At 38.8% G+C, this 17867-nt stretch overlaps 1 protein-coding gene and 1 pseudogene across 5 annotated transcripts in view; both read left to right on the forward strand.

The window, feature by feature from the left end:
- SLC25A26 (solute carrier family 25 member 26) overlaps positions 1–17867 on the forward strand; it is a 189088-nt gene that overhangs the window by 129176 nt on the left and 42045 nt on the right. The window lies entirely within an intron of this gene.
- LOC103784982 (developmental pluripotency-associated protein 4-like) overlaps positions 1–17867 on the forward strand; it is a 50041-nt pseudogene that overhangs the window by 23489 nt on the left and 8685 nt on the right.

Raw genomic sequence — 17867 nt, forward strand, 5'->3', positions numbered from 1 at the left:
GGGGTTCCCAGAGCTGGAGTATGCAAATACTCCTGTGTCTCATTGTCTGCTCCAGACACCACCCTCCTGAGCAGCTGCCATGATTCTGCACAGTTCTGTGCCTAGGACCCAAGGCCCTGGATGCATGGGCTCATGAGGGGGACCTGCTGATCTGTGGATTGCAAGAAGCTGTGGGAAAAGCATGGCTTTCAGGGAGGGGTAGCACAATCCCTCACTGCCTGCCTTGACCAGAGGAGGGAGCCCCCTTTCCCCCTGCCGCCTTGTGAAGCTTCCGGGTGGGCCCTTGCTCCAGCCTGCCTTTCCTTGCTCTCCATGGGTCATGCCAACTGCCTCGTCAGTCCCAATGAGAGAACCTTGGTACCTCAGATGAAGATGTAGAATTCACTCACCATTTTTGTCCTTCTCGGTGGAAGCCACAGAGCGGAGCTGTTTCTGTTCAGCCATCTTGGCTGCACCTGACTTTTATTTATTAACAAAAAAAAATTTTTTTTTTTTTTTGAGACAGGCTGGGAGACTCTGTCACCCAAGCTGGAGTGCACTGTCTCATCATAGCTCACTACAGCCTCGAAATCCTGGGCTCAAGTTACTCATGCTTCATATAGCTGGGACCATAGATATGTACCACCACATACAGCTATTTAAGTTTTTTTATAAAGATGGGATCTCTCTTTGTTGCCCAGGCTGGTGTCTAACTCCTGGACTCAAGCGATCCTCCAACCTTGGCCTCCCAAAGTGCTGGGATTACAGACACGAACCACCACACCCAGCCTCAAAGGAGTTTTAGATTGACAAATTTGAGTTATATTGCCCGTATTGTAACTTACGCTATACTTACCAACTTTCACTTGACACTGATATTTTCTAAATGCTTAAGGCTATAGAACAAACAGTAAAGGCAAAGTCACAGCCATCCTTGAGAAACTTAGTTTTGACGTGAGAAATCAGGAGTTAGCATCACTTAAATCAGGTTAGAGTTTGTAGAACCAAAGTTACTGAAGTAGAGAAGTGTATATGATGGCATAGCTCATTACACATTTCCTGTATATTAGGAGCCTCATTATATAATTGTTTTTTTTTCTGTCTTTTTAACGTACCCAAAGTATTGAAAGTCGAGGGAGTGCCAGAGACAAGTAAGATTATGTTCGTTGGGAAATTCATATTATGGCTACGAAAATAACTATAGGCAAAGATACCATACCAGTATATAATGCATCCTGCTGGTCTGTTTTATCCCATTAAAAAACTTTGTGCGCTTTTATTAGGAGGTTTATTTTTCTTATGACTGGGGGAAACAAAATTAGATAATTTACCTTTGAAACAGAGTTGCTTATCTAGCATTCTTATACCTTCTTTATCTATTATTAGTGAGCTTGTTTACTGTGACTATTTCTGCCTTTCAAAGTTGATCTGATTAAATTTGCTAAAATTTATTGTCTAATCTTCCATTAGCTGTTTTTCTTTGTGAGCATGTAAATACTGTAGACAAAACAAAAAAATATGATACATCTTCATAACTTAAGGGGTCAGCTAAACTGAAATCAAAGTACTGTGACAGCAATTAAATCTTTTTTTTTTTTTTTTTTTTTGAGATGAAGTTTCACTCTTGTTGCCCAGGCTGGAGTGCAATGGTGTGATCTCGGCTCACCGCAACCTCTACTTCCCAGGTTCAAACGATTCTCCTGCCTCAGCCTCCCGAGTAGCTGGGATTACAGGCACACACCACCACGCCTGGCTAATTTTTTAGTAGAGACGGAGTTTCTCCATGTTGGTCAGGCTGGTCTCAAACTCCCAACCTCAGGTGATCCGCTGCCTCAGCCTCCCAAAGTGCTGGAAAGCAATTTAATCTTTAGTGGGCTTTTAGACAAATAATTGAGACTAAACTTTGAATTAATTAAACTTGAGCTTTTTATGGTGGTATTTAATAAAAAATATATAAACTAAAATTTGCCGTTTTTTAACAATTTTAAGTGCCTAATAGCATTAATTACATTCAGTGTTGTGCAACCATGATCACTATTTCTAAAATGTTTTCATCACTCCAGATACAAACTCTGTAACCATTAAGCAATAACTCCCCACTCTCCCCTCACCCCAGCCCCTAGTAACTTCTAATCCACTTTATGTCTCTGTGATTTTGCCTGTTCTAGTTATTTCATATCAGTGGACCATGTGATATTTGTCCTTTGTGTTTGGCTTATTTCACTTAGCTCAGTGTTTTTAATGTTTATCCATGTTGTAGTTTGTGTCAGAACCCCATTCCCTCTTTGAATAATATTACATGGCATGGATATACTTCCTCTGTTGATGGTCACCCGGGTTGTTTCCATCTTTTGGCTATTGTGAATAAGGCTGCTGTGAACAATGGTATGCAAGGTTCTGTCTGAGTTCCTGCTTTTAATTCTTTTGGGTGTATACCTATAAGTGGAGTTGCTCAGTCATAAAGGAATTCTATTTTTAGCTGTTTGAGGAAGCCTCAAACTGTTTTCCACAGTGACTGCACCATTTACACTCCCACCAGCAATGTATTAGGGTTCCAGTGTCTTGTCACCACTTGTTATTTTGTTTTTTCTTTTTAAATTATAGTCATACTAATAGGTGTGAAATGGTATGAACCAGTTCCATTTTTAAAAGTACGTTTAAGATAATTTGTTTATGAAATATTTAAACTTTGGTTAAAAGTGCCCTGAGTTCAACAGTTTTAAAAAATTGTCATATTTTAAAACATTTATATAATTGCTATGGTCTGAATATTTGTGTTCCCCCAAAATTCTTACGTTGAAGTTCCAACTTTCAAGATGATGGTATTAGGAGGTGTATGGCCTTTGGAAGGTGAATTAGGTCATGGGGGTGGAGGCCCCATGATGGGATTAGCATCTTTATAAAAAACACCTGAGAGAGAAAGAGAGCACATGCCAGAGACCCCCACCTCTTTCATCACATAGTGTTACAGTGAAAAGACCAAGAGCATTATTAGCATAACCTGGGAACTTGATATTAATGCAAATTCTCAGGCCCTACCTAAATCGGAAGTCTGGTGCTAGGGCTTAGAATCTGTGTTTTAACAAGTGCTTCAAATGATTATGATGCATGCTAACGTTTAAACCGTTCTCTGTATTTAGAGTTCTTTTCTTGTCTTTTATAGCATGATGAGAATCTATGCATCTTGGCTCAGTTGCAGTGTTGTCCCTTCTGGAAAGGCTCCCCCTCCCCCAGTCACCTCCTGCACTGGGCTCTCAGAGTGCGCTAGTATAGAGTGCTGATAGTTGGTTTGATGTTCCTTCCAGTTTGAGAAACCCTTCCGTGTAGGGATTTGTATCTCTTTTACTTCTTTATAAACCATCATGCTTAGCAAACTGTAGAGGTCTTTTAAAAGTTCGTTCAGTTGAATTGTGTGTCCAGTGGGTGGGGGACAGGGTACATAAAGTAATTATAGGGAAGTAGAGATGAAGCAGGTTGATACTTGATTCATGGGGTTGTGAAAACCATGGCAAAAGTTGAGTTTACATTTTTCAAAAGTTTTCTTTGGGGGTTGTATTATGCTTTCTTGTTATATAGCTTTCTGCCTTTTTTTTTTTCTTATTTTGAGAGTGGTGTATGCTAGTTAGAATTCAGAATTATCAGGAGGAACTTTATCTTAGTCTGTTTTGTACTGCTATGACAGAATACCACAGACTGGGTAATTTATAATGAACAGAAATTACCTGTTCATTATCCTGGAGGCTAGGAAGTCCAAGATTGAGGGACTAAACTCACCCTTTTATATGGAACTCTCTCCTCGGATAACAGCATTAAGCCATTCATGAGGGTGGTGCCCCCATGACCCAAGTACCTCCCATTCCACCCTGCCTCTCAACACTGCCACATTGGGGATCAAATTTCCAGCACATGAACTTTGGGGGACACATTCAAATCATAGCAAATTTGCTTTAAAATGCTTATAAGGTATGAAATGAACTTTGAAGATGAGTGTGGGGAGATTCTGAGATGTTTCTGTTTTCACATTTAGGATACAGCAAAGTGTCTTTTAAGGAAGGAATCCTTTGTTATTAATTCACTAGTTTGATGCATGCTTTAGATTTTTAAAATATAGGACACTTTTACCCTGTGAAGTTTAAATATGTGACTAGTTAAAGATATTAAAGTTTTGGCACACATTTTCTCATTAAGCAATGAGATTCATATTTTCTAGTTTATGGGATAAAAATAAAAATTCGATCAGTGGTTGCTACAGTTTCAATCTCATTACAGCTGCAGTGGAGTTTTCTTATTAAGACAAACCTCTTTTCAACCACAGATACACTTTTTAGCTTAGGCTTCACAAAGCCTCATAACTGAGGTTGCATTGGCATTGAGTATCTTGCCTTTAACAGACTTTTAGGACTTTATCTGTTTCCCACAATTTTCTGCATGTTTGTCTCAAATGAACTGTAAAATGATTCAGTGACAACATGTGGTTTTAATAACAAACAAGCATGGGCAAATGAATGTAGACTTAGAATTTGAAGTTTTATACATATGCCATGGCTTCAACTTCTAACTAAATTTATAGCTCAGCACTCAGTCAGTGGTAAATTATCAGTTGCTAGATGGACTTTTTCATTCTAGACTTCAATTATTTTGAGTGCCTGATATTGAAGACTACAGATCATTGATATAAAGAATTTTCTGCAAGTTTTTAATAGTATATTTATAGTTAGGTTTTGTGATAAAGTGGGAGCAAATTTCTCCCAATCTCTTTTTTACCTTCTTGGTTTTTAATTATTACAGTTTATATTGCATCAAAATGAAAATTTCAAGATAATCAAGTAAGGTATTATAAAACTCATTTCTTTACAAAGGTTTCTATTGAAAATGAGTCTTTTTGAAGTAGGAATGTACTATAGTAGCTGCTCTGAGCATTAGAAATAGGCATAGTGGAGATGCCTGTTTCCTCTCTGAGGTGGAACAGCATGAGGCTACTAATGTGTGTAAATGCGGTCATTCCCTCAGATTGGGTGGGGCAATGGAAGGAGTGATGGAAGAGAGAGGGTTAGTAGATGCCACATTGGTATTGAGTGTCTTGCCTTTAACAGGCTTTGACTGAACTAAAACCACATTTTCCAGTCAACCTTATAGTGATAAAAATAATACTCTGGTCTTAATTAATGTACTATGTCTAAAATAATGTATTATATCAGTTATTGTAACCACCCAACAAGTTCTTGCCTGCTGCCCAGACAGAGCCAATTTATCAAGACAAGGGAATTGCGATAGAGAAAGAGTTTAATACACGTAGAGCTGGGTAAATGGGAGACCGGAGTTTTATATTACTCAGCCTTAGTGAAAATTCAGAGGCTGGGATTTTTTAAAGATAGTTTGGCCTGTAATCCCAGCACTTTGAGAGGCTGAGGCAGGCGGATTGGTTGAGCCTTAGGAGTTTGAGACCAGCTTGGGCAATGTGGTGAGATGCTGTCTCTACAAAAAGAAAAAAAAATACAAAAATTAGCTGGGCCTAGTGGTGCGTGCCTGTAATCCCAGCCATTTGGGGGGTTCTGGCGAGGGATGGCTTGAGCCTGGGAGGTCAAGGCTGCAGTGAACCTTGTTTGTGCCACTGCTCTGCAGCCTAAGTGACAAACTGAGGCCCTGTCTCAAAAAATAAATAAATCAATTAAAATAAAGACAGTTTTGACATACTGGGTGTGGTGGTGTGCGCCTGTTGTCCCAGCTACTTGGGAGGCTGAGACAGGAGGATCTGTTGAGCCCAGGAGGTCTGGGCTGTAGAGCAGTATACCAATTGGGTGTCCACACTAAGTTCAGTATCAATGTGATGACCTCCTAGAAGCAAGGACTACTATGTTGCCTAAGGAGGGGTGAACTGGCCCAGGTTGGAAACAGAGTAGGTCAAAACTCCCATGCTGATCAGTAGTGGGATAGTGCCTGTGAATAGCCGTTGCACTCCAGCCTGGGCAATGAAAAAAAATGTGTGTTTTTAAGAAGACTCCCTGTTTGTTAAAAAATGTGTGTGTGTGTGTGTGTGTGTGTATGTGTGTGTGTGTGTAGTTTGACAGCAGGGGGCTAGGGAATGGGGAATGCTGTTTGGTTGAGTGAGGGATGTAATCCTAGTGGATTGAATGAAGCCAGTTTTCTTGCTGTCTTCTGTTCCTGAGTGGGATTGCAAAACTAGTTGAGCCAGATTTTATTGGTCTGAGTGATGCCAGCTGGTCTGTCAGAATGCAGAGTCTGAAAAATACCTTGAACACCAGTCTTAGGTCTTACAATAGTAATGTTATCCATGGGAGCAATTGGGGAGGTTAGGAATCTTGTGGCCTCTGGCTGCATGATTCCTGAGCCATAATTTCTAATCATGTGGCTAATTTGTTAGTTTTACAAAGGGGATCTGGTCCCTAAGCAAGGAGGGAGTTTGTTTCAGGGAGGGGCTGTTACCATCTTTATTTCAAAGTTAAACTCTGAACTAAATTCCTCCCAAAGTTAGTTTGGCCTGAACCCAGGAATGAACAAGGGCAGCTTGGGAGGCTAGAAGCAAGATGGAGTTGGTTAGGTCAGATTTTTCTCACTCTCGTGATTTTTGCAAAGATGGTTTCATTATTAAAGTTCTTTTGTAAGCACAGTTTTTTTTTTTTTTTGCCTTATATTCTCTGTCTTTTGCGAGAAGGAAAAAATCTTTTTTCTTTACTCTCTTACATTTGGTAGTTGGGGGCCTACAAATTATAGTGACAAAAGACAGAGTAGCAAGAGAAAAAATAGATTTGATGGTGTATATATGTACCCAGGAATTCACAAATAAATGTGACTCAAATAGACAGTTCGAATTTTGGGCTTATATACTATCTTATTAGGGGGTGGAGAGGGTCCTTCTGAGAGAAATTCAGATTGGATTTTTCTTTATGTTGGAGGATTGACAACCCTTGCCTTATCTTGGTCTCCTTCAGTGTTTCCACAATTCTAGTACAAGCATTTCCCTCAGAAGCATTCATGCAGCTTCAGTTTATGGGAGACGTAAGGCATATATTCAGTGAAAAATAAAAGATAGCCAGAATAAAAATCAAATACAAATTAAAGAAAGGTGAGGTGATGCACACCTATCTTGTTTATATAGTAGCTTAATGAGGTTTTGTAGATTGATTGATGGATGGATAGGTGGTCAGCTCATGGATTCATTTACAAAGGCATATTCAGTCTTTCATATGTACCAGGTACTATGCATAGGGGAAACATCTGTTAAGAAGATCAGTGTGGGCCTTGCTTTTGCCTCTTGCCTAGTTCACAGTCTGGTAAATGAAACCAACATTGTTTAATTAGAATGTAATGAGTGCTTTATAGGCGCTATGAGAATGTCTAAGTAGGACACCTGATCTAGTCTGGACGAGTTAATGGCATTTTCCTGAGGGTATGCTGTTGGGTCTGAGTTCTGATTTACGAATAGTAACTCACTAGGTGATAAGGGGGTGCAGGGAAGGCCAGCAGCCCAGGCAGAGGAATCATATGTAAGAAGGCCCCGGAGATAAGGCCAGTGTAGCGTAAAGCACCAAGGAGGGTCCAGTAGCTGGAAATGAGCCAGCGCATGCAGGGCCTCCAAGACCATGGAAGGACATTTTCCTTCATCCTAAATGCAACAAAAAATCACTGAAGGTTTTATAAACAGAAGGTGATCAGTTTGGTCTGTTTTCTTAATGTTGCCTCTGGCTCCTCTGGAGAATGGATCGTGGTAGGGGAATAAAAAGAGGTTGAACAGAGATGAGTCGGGGTGTTGCAGTTGTCCAGGTGAAAAGTAATAGTAGCTTGGACTAGGAGTACATTAGGGAGAAATAGATTGAAGAAATATTTAGGAGAGCAAATTCACAAGATAGGATTGGCTGCTAGCTTCTGAAGAGAAATGAGGTGCCAAGAAGGATCCACAGGTTTCTGACACAACAACCTGGTTGCATAGTGACCATATTGGCTGAGCTCAGGAACCCAGGAGAAGGATAGGCTTTGGGGGTTGGGGCTTCAGCCTATGGGCTAGATTGCAGGACATACAGAGTGCCTGTGAAATAGCTAAGTGGAGATACTGAGTATCTACCCAAATCGAAAGGATATTCCTAGCACAGGAAAAAGAGGCCAGAATCTGGAAGACTTTATGAAAAAAATGAAAGGTGGAAAAGGGGGAAATGTCCCTGCAAAGTTCTGAGGAGATGCATCCTCCCAAAGTGGCTCTTGTTCCTGAGGAGGGGTTGCCTGCCCTGGTAGAGTCCGCTGCTCTCCTTGAAGGAGTTAATACAGTTGTGGTGACAGCTTCTGCCCCAGAGGCTTTGCTGGCCTCCTGGGCCAGAATTGCAGCCAGGGCAGGGATGCCAGAGGCAGTGAATGGATCCACAAGAGTGGTGTCAAGTGGCGTGTGCTCCACAGGAGAAGTCTCCCTGCAGACACAGATGGTTGGGTTCACCTCCAGTTTCATGCTGGACAAGCCTGGGTTCCCGAGAAGCAGGAAGGGAGAGTGAGTGCACGCACGCCTCTTGCTTCCTGCCTCCAATTTTCCACCCCTACACCCTGCAGACAGTATGTTGAGCCCCAAATGTGTTCATAGGAACAAGATCTTCGAAGCCTCCAGCGGAAAAAGAATACCAAGAAAAAGGGCACATCTCTGGTAATTAATGGCAGAAAGCCCGGACAGTCGAGTCTGTGGTGCTGCTGACAGGTGAACTCTGGTCCTCTCCACACTTACTTATAGGCCATGCAGACTGGTGGGTTGCAGATGTTAGCCTAAGACCCTGGCAGTACCTGCTGCTTTGTGGTTTCAGGTAGAGACTCTCATGTTTAAAAATGGAAAAGCATTTTACAAATTACTATTTAATTCTAGTTAATACATAGAAAAAGTCATTCACACTACCCCTCTAAAATAGAATGACTTCTGCTCTTTTAGGTGGGAACTTCTTCAGCTGAGCATTGGGAACAGGTTGAGTGAAGAAACAGTAGTTTGTGTCTGTGCTCAGTTTCCCTCCTCACAGTACTGGTTATTTTAGGAGTTGCTCCATTCCAACTTGTATATTTCATAAATTGTAAAGTATTTTAAGTCAAAGAAAGGCCGTTAATATTCTCCCTCCCCAAAATGCATGATTTTTAATATTCAAAATAATGTTTTTCAAAGTTTTCTTAGTAACCTAAGATTTCTGTGGTTTGACTCCGGGATAAAAACACAAGGCACTTTGTCTGTATTATTTCCACTTATAATTGTTTTATATATTTCTGCTGTTAAAAGTGTTTAAGATTGCTTCCCACTCATAAATATATGATACATTGAACTTAAAATATATTTATTAACCAGTTCTCCAAAAATAAAAATGAAACGTGTATATAAAATAATTCATTTGTTATATTTAGGGAACTGTATTCATTGCAATGTAAATAATTGTTAGTGTTCTTCACTGAAAGGATTAATCCAAAAAGGATGATTTTTTTTTTCATGATTCATTTGCTTATTTTTTTGTTTATTAGTTGGTAGTATGGGTTGGATCATTTGTTTTAAAACCACTTGTTGTATGATTGACATACAAAAAGCTACATGTATTTAATGTATCAAATTGAGTTTAATTTGTAATTTTTTGTGTACTTCCTAAATTTATAGTCCTGTGAGTCTTAGGACAGATCTGTTTTTCACTTGTCCTGTGTTTTAATGTCTGTTTCCAACATTGCTTCATTATTACAAGTAGGGGATTTTTTTTTTTTTTTGCCACTTTAATGAAGATACAAAAAAAAAATGCGCTGAAAGGAGTGGCGGAATTGGAAAATTTGTAACCATCATGATATGGAATTAATAGGTTTGGGAAAGAATCCTCAAAAATGTTAAAGTGAAGGAGGAAAGTTTGTTAAGAAGCAAGATGGTTTTATGGTCTCAGTGTTATTCCCTTCCGCCTGCCATTGGTTGTTGGTGGTCAGAATTGTTCAGTGTAATAAACAATACACACATTTTTCCCTTAAAAAAGTTGTGCAGATTATTTTGTGTTTTGTTTAGTATTGTGATGATGATGCATTCTTTTGTAATGATATGAAAAGAGAGTAAAAGTCCTATCAAGATGCAAATTCAAAGAACAGGTTATTTCATACAGAAGGTGTTTCTTTATAGTTAGACTTCAACTACTTTCCCCATATAACTTGATTTAATATGAAAGCTGGTTCTGTGAGGCACTCCTCACGTGAATCAGTGTTAGACCTTCATAGTCATAAACTCAGAGCATGTGGTCCTAACACATTACCTACTAATAAATAGGAGATCAGCTGTGGACTCTAGATTTCCTCATCAGCACACATATTTTTAAATGGTTTATTTTCATCCTCTTTCCTTTGAAGATAGGACTCTAAAAGGTCTGTCAGCTGATCCACTTCTGTTTCCTATTTAACAGTACCTCCATTCATCGACAGCTGCTAAAGTCATCTATATTAAAAGATCTTTAAAGTCTCTCAGCATTCAAGAAATAACTTAGGCATCTTTTTAGAAGTATTATACATTCTTAATCAATAAAGCCTGTGTGTCTTGAACATTTCCTAGTTAGCAGTAAAACACTTAGTTTCTCTTTATAAGATTTTCTTTTAATAAAATTACTTGCATTTCGACTTATGCCCTTAAGTTTCTATTTGTTGTCTAAATGGCACCATTTAAAGTGTTTTAAGAAATTTAATATTTCCTTACTGGATTAGGAGAACATATCTTTAAGGAAAAATTACCCTCTGAGCAGGTGATTTACAGTATTATTTTCTCCTGGCCAACCTTTTTAAAAATCCAACATATGTGCCACCTAGCTTTTTAAAAGTTTCATTAGAATTAGTTATGTATTATGACGTATTTGTGAAGTATGTAAAGTACTTCAGACAGCACCTGGCACATTGTGATCACTAAGGGTTTGCCATTGTTATTCTTACCTTGATTTTAAAGACGTGAAATATGGATATGTGACTTTTTTGATTTTTACATTGGAATTTCATATTAAGTTGGTGGCCCTTTCAGTAAAATAAGAGCTTACTGTAAAGTTCTCTGCAAAAGATTTTCCATTTTCATATTTAATTTGCATGCATACCATAATTTTTATTTCTCTCCTCTTGGAGTCTCTCTGTAAATTTCTTTTTAATGTGTCATACTTAAGGACCTCTTCATTTTCTTAAAATTCTGCATCCTTCTGTTAACCAAACACATTTAGAAAGTCATTCAAATTTTATGCATGTAAGTAGTACTGAATTGGAAAACCAAAGGATTGTTTACCCCAGGAGCAAGTTGGAGTGTGTGCCTGCTTAATAATGAAAAACATTGTGATCAGTTTGCTTTTAACTAGTTCTCCCTTTTTTTCCCCTATTTCCTTACCCCTAAGAATGAATATAAGTGTTAGACAATGTTGAGATCAGTTTCCATTAGAGTTTTAAAAGAAATTTTTCTATTATAAAGGAATTGGATATTTATTACACTTTTAAATGTAAGAAAATTGAAAGAAGAAAGGCACTAACAGACGCGAAAAGACCATTAGTATTTTGTGACAGATTGTTCCAATTTTTTTTCTCCTACTTTATTCAGTTTTACTTATTTGTTTATTTATGAGCTAGAGCCTTGCTCCATCACTGTTACCTCGAACTCCTGGCCTCAATCCGTCCTCCTGCCTCAGACTCCCAATGTGCTGGGATTATAGGCATCAGTTTCTCCAATGCATTTTAATACTGATGTAGGTAGAGATTATAAATTAACTTCTAGATTTAAAAGCTATGGTATTGATCTTTATAACTGCTTTAGCATGTTTTTTGTAGGGATCTAATCCGTCAGTAAATAATTACAGAGAACCTCCTATGTGCCAGATGCTGTTCTAGGGGCTTTGATTCATTAGGACACCCTACTGTCACCCCATCCTTACCTTTATGCTTTCTGCTCATTTTTCAGTACACTCTTGACATCAGGAGCTTCCAGTAAGTTAGCCTGGCAGATAGGATGCAGTTTGTGTGAGAGAGCAAGCTGTCAAAAGTGACTCCAGGGTCTGGTTTGGCCTATACAACTGGGCCTATATAGTCATCTTTAAGATGGAGAAACTGTAGGTAGAGCAGGTTTGGGAGGAAGATTAGAAGTTGAGTTTGGACATGTTTAGTTTAAGATATCTATTAGACAACCTAATGGAAACGCTGAGTAGACAGGGAAAAACACTGATGTTCCAATCAGATGTGACAGCAGGTCAGCCAGAATTTTGCACAATTATCAGGATTATTTAAATGTTGTATATGTTATATATATGTGTGTGCATGTTAAATGTTAGTGTACAACAGGAGTAGGATATATATAAAATATATTTCATGTGTGTCTGTTCATATCTGCATCTATATATTTCTGTGTGTTCTACCTATGTTGTAGGCAGTGTGCTTTATCCTAACTTGTGCCTTGAGATGTTAGCTAACAATGATAATATCTATATAAGTGATCCTTAAGTAAATAGACAAATGGTGGGGTGGGGGGAGTGGGTAGGCATTTTTTTTTTGTCAGAATACACGAAGTTTGTAAACTGCTGAAACATCCACACAAACTTTTGCCCATTCAAAAAGTTAAATGAATGTCATGAATGATTCTGTCTATAAATTTTTTAAGTAACACTTCCTCAAATATGAAACTTTTCTTATAAGAAAATTCTTTTGATACTGGAAGAACCACACTCATTTGCAAGGAATCAGATCCAAGATAAACTACCAGCCTATAGCTGTTTGTCCTTCAAGAACAGAATCCATGGGAAAATCTTGGTTACTCCTTTTCTTGGGTAGTGATTTGTGAGAGTTTGTATATCTCAGTCATTTTTTAAAACCTTAGATTTATTATTAATATAATTTAGATATTATTTACATATATGGAAACAATATCTCTTCTTTTAAGAGAGCCTTATTTAAAGTGCTTATTAATTATTGTTTAGTTTATATATCTATATATAACTCTGGTACTATGCTATATCTAAACTTCTGGGTTTTCTAGGGCAAAAGTAATTGTATGAGAGTAAGAAAAGTTTTTTCTTTCTCCCTTCCTCCCTTCCTTTTCCCGTGTTTCCACCAAGTTATTTTTTCTTTTACTGTATTCACCAGTACTCTTAAGGAATGTTGATTGATACTGCAAACAGTAGACATCCCTATGTAGTTTGAATTTGTATTTCATTTAACTGCTGTATTTTAGTTTGAGTATTGGTTTGTGATATACTATTTTCATAAAGCATGGCTTTTGTCATTACTTAATACCCTTTAAAAAATCCCATTTAGTCATTTTAACCTTTTAAATCTCATTTCCATGCCTATCCTTTTATTTCCAAGACTTCTTTATTTTGTTTTATGTGTGTGTTTTTTTTAAACAGAATATAGATAGGTCTTTTAATGGAATAATTTACTTTCTTCATGTGTCATATAGTTTTTTCTTGCTTTCTTTGCTACATATTTTAACTTGCAGTTTCTTATATCTGGTTTTTGCTGGTTTGATCAATTTATTTTGGGTTTCTTTTTTAAAAAATGTCTTGTTACTTTGGAAATTCTACTGTATATTTCCATTCCATTAATGGTGACCTTTTCTTTCCCTGTACTCAGAAATGTTTATATGCCATTATTTAAAAATAAAACATGTGACTTTCCCCACCAACTTGTCTTTGCTATAATAACTTCTGTCTCCTGCTTACATCCCTCCTCAGTAAGGTGATAACTTTGGAATATTTTCACTTTCCTCTTGTTCTGCTTTCTCCACACCCAGGCAAAAAGTTTTTTTTTTTGTTTTTTTTTTTGAGACAGAGTCTCGCTGTATTGCCCAGGCTGGAGTGCAATGGCACGATCTTGGCTCGCTTCATCCCCCGCCTCCCAGGTCCAAGCAATTCTCCTGCCTCAGGCTCTTGAGTAGCTGGGATTACAGGTGCGCAACACCAAAAATTAGCCTGGCTAATTTTTGTATTTTTGGTAGAGATGGGGTTTCACCATGTTGGCCAGGCTGGTCTCGAACTCCTGACCTCAGGTGATTCACCTGCCTCTGCCTCCCAAAGTGCTGAGATTACAGGCGTGAGCCACCACGGCCTGCCTCCAGCCAAGAGGCTTAGCATGCACCTACTCCTACTGTGTTTAGCCCTTCTTCCAATGCTTTGATATTCCTTTGACATTTTCATACTTTCAATTCAGTCCTTAGCAGATAATACTTTGCCGTACATCTGTTTTGTTTCAAGTATTCTTATTTAGAATTTATTACGTGTTGCCATAACAATTAATAGTACTCATTTAGATTGAATATATATAACTACCATATTTCATAAAACTAAAGCACTTTTTTTTTTTTGCATTTTAGCACCTCTGGAATTGAGATGTGCCTTACAATTGATGATTTTCTAGAATTAGACTTACAAGTGTAATTTGGCAGCACTTGGATTTTCTTTTTTTATTTTTGTTGAGATGAGGTCTCACTGTGTTTCCCAGGCTGGTCTTGAACTCCTGAACTCAAGCCATCCGTCTGCCTTGGCCTCCCAAAGTGCTAGGATTACAGGCATGAGCCGCTGTGCCCAGCCAGTGCTTGAACTTTATTATCTGTCTAGTGGAATAGATACAGATACACGAAACTGTGTATCTATAGAGAAAGCAGGTGCAGGCACAGACAGGGTTTACTTCTTGCTGCTCTTGTCTCTCCCGTCCTTCCCCAGAGGTCTCTAATTCATTTGTCTCTCAATCAGAGATCTTTCTCAGGTGTTTTTCTATATGACATATGTGGGTGGTGTATTTTCTGAGTATCCATACATACATTTTTTTTTTCAGGACAAGTGACAGGTGTTGTGTTTGGGGTTTGCTACTTTTCTCTCAGTATTTTGCTAGAGCCATTGCTATGGCTTCCATTGTCGCGGGTGAGAAGTCTGTTGCCTCTAATTTTTTTTTCCCGAAGTACTATGTTCTACCTACCTGTAAGCTTGTAAAAATATTTTCTTATAGAGTCAGGAATTTAGTAGGATGTGTCAAGATCTGTGTGTAGAATAACATGAGCTCTTTTAATCGGCAGACCAAGGTCTTTCTTTGGCCCAAGCGAATATTCTTCTGCTTTATTACTGCCTCTCCTCCGTCTTTTCATCTTTCTTCAGCTGGTACTGCTGTTCATCTTATTAGATCTGTCCTCCAAGTCTCTTATCTTTTCTGTCGTCATTTCTGTTTTGTTGCTTTGAGCTGTTTTTTCCATTTGACCTTCCAGACCACAAATTTGGATCTTCGTCATGAGCCATTCTTTCCTTCATTTAATCTACTATATTTTTTTTTGGAAAATCATGTTTTTAGATGTGGGAAAGCTTCTCTCTGCTGTAGTTGAATCTCCCCACTGTCCCTTCATTTTTCCGACTCATATTGGCCTTTCTCTCTCCAAGCAACTCTGTTTGATTTGGGGTTTATTCCCTTCATCTTGACCCCTGTCTTTCTGGATGCTCAGCCTCTTTATGTGTTGTTGTGTTTTCTTGGTCAGCTTATTAGGACCCAGGTCTGATTTTGGCCTCTAATGATTCAAGGAGATATAGATGTTCTGCCTTCCCTGTTCCCCACCCAAGGGTCATCAGATCTCTGTGGACCAGGCTTTTCTTAGAACCGTTAGTTTATGGTCCTTGTTCTAGGGTTCAGAGAGGCTTGTCTCCAGATACTTGTCCAGAACCTAGAAAAACAAAAAACAAACAAACAAAAAACACACACTCCAGTTCCCTCCTCTGTATTACAGAGAGTGCAAGTCTTCGCTTCCATTTAGCTGTCTGCAGGTCCCGGGGCTGTGTTCTGTTGCAGCAGACAGATTGAAAATGGTAATGGAGGTAAAGGGAGGTGAGTTTGTGTCTGACTCTTTCTGGAATCCTTTTGGGCCTAGATTTTTTATGTTTTCATTCCCTTAACAGTTGTGGATCTTTTGTCTAGACTTAACAATAGTAGGTAAAACAGCATTTGGCATGGAAACTAGAAGACCTATAGGAGTGATATATTATTCTCAACCTTTTGCTTCTTTCTCTCTGAGAAGATTGATAATACTTCCCTGTCTGTTGCAGTGTGATTTGATTTGTTGTGTCTCCCTGTCGCATAGTCAGACTTGATTTTGAGACTTAGCCAATGGAGTATGAGTGGATGTATATCAGTTCTGAACAGAAGCTTTGTTTGTTTCTTTGTTTTGTTTTGTTTTGTTTTGAGACAGAGTCTTGCTCTGTCACCCAGGCTGGAGTGCAGTGGCATGATCTCGGCTCAGTGCGGCCTCCATCTCCCGGGTTCCAGTGACTCTTGTGCCTCAGCCTCCCGAGTAGCTGGGATTACAGATGTGTGCCACCATGCCTGGCTAATTTTTTGTATTCTTAGTAGAGACGAGATTTTGGTATGTTGGCCAGGCTGGTCTCGAACTTTTGGCCTTAACTGATCCACCGGCCTCAGCCTCCCAAAGTGCTAGGATTATAGGTGTGAATTACTGCGCCTGGCCCTGAGCGGAAGCTTTAGGAGGTGTAGCAGGTTTCTGTCATCCCTCTTGCTTCTGCCTTTTGACTTGAGAATAGCATGTCCCAAATGTGATCTTTTCTTCTGGATTGGATTCTGGGTAAGAAGACACTCAGGGCAAAAGCCACAGCTTTGAGGGCAGCCATAGCTAACCCAGAGCTAACATGTAGTGTGACTGGGAAATACACGTGTGGTGTATGCCACCGAGATTTGAGGGTTGTGTTGTTACTGCAGCAAAGCTAACTGATAAAATCTGGTTTAATTTCTTGTTTCTCCTTTTATTAGCTGATACTTATTTCTCCTACCAACTTTAAAAATCTGTATCAGATCCTACTTTCTATTTTCTATCTCTCCTGATTTATCTCTTAATTGGCTGATATAAATGAACTGTTGTAATTAGGGTCAAACACTGATTACTTGTGGTAGAGTGTTTACAAGTTATATAATAGGTTCCAACCTGTGTAACAACTGGGGAAAAAAACAGTAAATTGGGGGCAGTGTCTTGTGACTGTTAATTGCCCATTTATTAAATGCCCTAAATTCTGCTCCAAATTATGGTTGTGAAGCATGGCTTTTCTTTAAATGTATAAAGCAGATTATTTGTAGATCTCAACATCTGGATGGTGGTGCTGTTTTCTATTATCATAAATAAGAAGTAATTGGGAAAGCATTTATGGAGTGACTTTACAGAGTTGGGAATTCCTGGGATGTGTATATGTGCATATTTATCTGGCCTGTTGGATTAACTGACGAATAAATGTAAAGAATGGGATTTATTTTTGTGTTTTATCCTTTTTGTATATAATTGATATTCACTTTTCTTTGGTCTTAGTATTCTGCTCTCAACACAGTGTTCTAACAAATATTGTAAATCAGCAGTAGATGAGTAGAAACAGTAATATTATTCCTTGGACCATGAGCCACAAGACCTGGGTTCTCCCCTAACTCTTTTAGCCTTATCCCCTCCCTTTTCTTCGTCCCTTTCTTTGCCTTTCCTCCATTCACTGATGTAAGAAATATGTATCGAGTGTCCTGTTAGGTGAGATGCTGGATGTGATGAGAAGTAAGCCAGACACCTCCCCTGCCTGCCTTATCAAGCTTACTGTCTTCTCTTCTGTTCCTCAGCCCCTTCTGTCTTCCGACCATACAGCAGTATAAATTGGTCCATGCTGCATTACTACTAAGCCTCCTGGTTGCCATCTTTTTTTAACAGGGCTGCTTTCAAAGGTGCTTTTAATACTGGATTGTTTTGGGAAAGTTGGTGGTGGTGGGGAGGGAGGGAGGGAGGAAGGAAGGAGAGTAGATGAGTAGGCAGGTGAGAAAGGAGGAAGCTATGGAGCTGTTCACAGGGCCTTAACCACCCAACAAGCTGCTTTTTATTAATGTTTTTCATGATTCTTTTCTAATTGTAATTTTGCATAAATGCA

Source organism: Pan paniscus, chromosome 2 (genome assembly GCF_029289425.2).
Source record: "Pan paniscus chromosome 2, NHGRI_mPanPan1-v2.0_pri, whole genome shotgun sequence".
NCBI lineage: Eukaryota > Metazoa > Chordata > Mammalia > Primates > Hominidae > Pan > Pan paniscus.